Source organism: Galeopterus variegatus, unplaced genomic scaffold (assembly GCF_000696425.1).
Source record: "Galeopterus variegatus unplaced genomic scaffold, G_variegatus-3.0.2 Scaffold50785, whole genome shotgun sequence".
NCBI lineage: Eukaryota > Metazoa > Chordata > Mammalia > Dermoptera > Cynocephalidae > Galeopterus > Galeopterus variegatus.
Genome location: NW_007776896.1, coordinates 2,048 through 3,481, shown reverse-complemented (window position 1 = coordinate 3,481; position 1,434 = coordinate 2,048). Strand labels below are relative to the sequence as shown.

Sequence of the window (1,434 nt, the reverse complement as noted above, 5' to 3'; positions counted from 1 at the left end):
CCACTGCCCCTGCACAGACTGTTAAGCTCAGCAAGTCTTGTGGCAAAGGCACTTTGGAACTAAGGTGGGGCAGGGCAGAGTGGGGACTCTGCACCCCAGGAGGACAGATGTCCCTGCTAAACTGCCACCAGTGCTGTGACCTTGCAGCCCAATATCTCATGACATCAGCAACCCTGGATCTCTTTTGCCTCCTCCAGGTTGCTCTCTGGCTGAAGAGGAGCATGCAAGCCCAGTGCCCCAGGAAGAAGAGAAGGACATACAGGTACTGACAGTTTCTCTGCAAACCCACCATGCAATGGAGAAGATGAAGGAGTTTGTGTATAAGGTCTGGGAGGGATCTTGACTGGCTGAGGGACAAGGACTACCTGCTATATGGCCATACATCATCCGTTCCCTCTTTTTGGGCTTGCTTCAAGAGCACCTTCCAGGTGCATACAGGAACTGGCAACATCTGAACCCATCTTCTTGGTTATGCACTGTTTCTCTTTTTAGGAAACTTGACGATGCTCAGACCAAATATGTACTTCATGGCCCCTCTACAGGAAAAAGTGGTTTGGGTGATGTTCTTTTTGGTTGCAGTGCTCTGTCTCAGCTTCTCCTGGCTGTTCCACACCTTCTACCGTCATTTGGAGAAAGTCTCTCAGACTTATGCCAAGTTAGGCTATTCAGGGATCACTCTATTAATTATGGGGAGCTTTGTCTCCTGTCTCTATTACTCATTCTATTGCTCCCTACAGCCATGGCTCATCTACTTCCCCATCATCTGTGTCTTGGGCATTTCTGCCATCATGTGGCATGGTGGGACAAGTTTGCCACACCTAAGCACCAGCAGACAAGAGCAAGGGTGTTTCTGGGACTTGGCCTGAGTGGTGTTGTGTCTACCATGCATTTTACTATTGCTGAGGGGTTCATCAAGACCATCACAGTGGGTGAGATGGGCTGGTTCTTCCTCATGGCTGTGATGCACATCACCAGAGCTGGCCTTTATGCTGCTTGAATTCCTGGGCACTCCTTTCCTGGAAAATTTGACATATGGTTCTAGTCTCACCAGAATTTCCATGTCCTGGTTGTGGCAGCAACCTTTGTTCACTTCTGTGGGGTCTCCAACCTTCAGGAATTCTATTACGTCCTGAAAGGTGGCTGCACTGATGACTCCCTTCCTTGAGCTTTTACACCTGAGGGGTGGAAGAGGAACTTCCCATGTGCTTTTTTTTTTTTTTTTAATTTGTATTGGATCAAATTGATTATACATATATTTGGGGTTCAACATTGAGATATATTGATGAAATCAATATTACATATATATATATATATAGTTACAAATCAAAATTATTATTTATGTCCCTTGTCCAATCTCTCCTTATCCCCCACTACCTCCCCCCTCCCCCCTCTAATTACCCTAGATTTCTTCTCTCCTTCTGAAAGAATAATGGT

General features: G+C 46.3%; 1 pseudogene; it reads left to right on the top strand.

The window, feature by feature from the left end:
• The first annotated feature begins 197 nt into the window (after positions 1 to 197).
• On the top strand, positions 198 to 1,165 carry LOC103584342 (annotated as a pseudogene).
• The last annotated feature ends 269 nt before the right edge of the window (positions 1,166 to 1,434 follow it).